Genomic DNA, 734 nt, shown 5'->3' on the forward strand with positions numbered 1-734 from the left:
TCTTGTTCTTGGAGTTGAAGAATGACAGGATGATGTGAGCTCAATCAGACATGGTCCTAGATGGGATTGACCGCATGCCTGTGGAGCGTGAAGCCCAATGGTGTGGGTTCTGAAAGCTCAATCACACATCCTCCTAGATGGGATTAAACACATACCTGTGGAGCTTGAAGTCCAACTGGACTCTGTTCTGGGATTTCTTGCTGGGAGCAGGTGAAAGTTTTGTAACCAACCTTTAGGGGACGATGCCAGGTGCTCAAATGCACAGAAATTAACCCTGCAAACCAGCAGCCGTCCAAAGGGTAGTGTAGACAATGTCACAAATTGTATTTTAGAGCCAAGTAGGACAGCCACTATCCCTAGAGCAATCAGCAAGAGGCTTCTGGTCGCATAGCTTCATGTCAAAGGGCCAGGCTGTGGGATGTCTCCAAAGTAGGTCATGGTAGAATGACAGACAGTAGAGCCTACTGGGAGTCAAAGAGCTCCAGATCCTCTCCTGTGAATTAGTGATGGTCAGAGTTCAGTTATTGATTCTGGTCTTCAGGGAAGAAGCCTTGATTGCTAAGCCAAGGAGAAGGAAGCTATCATATCCACAGGGAGCCTTAACTTCACGTCTGACATAGTCTTCAGGTCCTAAAGGACAGCTTTCTGACTAGCTCACAGGCATCACAATAACTCTTTCTAAAAATCAGGAATTCACTCCGATCGCTCCTTGCTAGGTAAATGTGGTTGATATA

The sequence above is a fragment of the Alexandromys fortis genome, unplaced genomic scaffold, assembly GCF_014885135.2.
Source record: "Alexandromys fortis isolate MF-2015 unplaced genomic scaffold, M_Fortis_MF-2015_v1.1 scaffold_0, whole genome shotgun sequence".
Taxonomy (NCBI): Eukaryota; Metazoa; Chordata; class Mammalia; order Rodentia; family Cricetidae; genus Alexandromys; species Alexandromys fortis.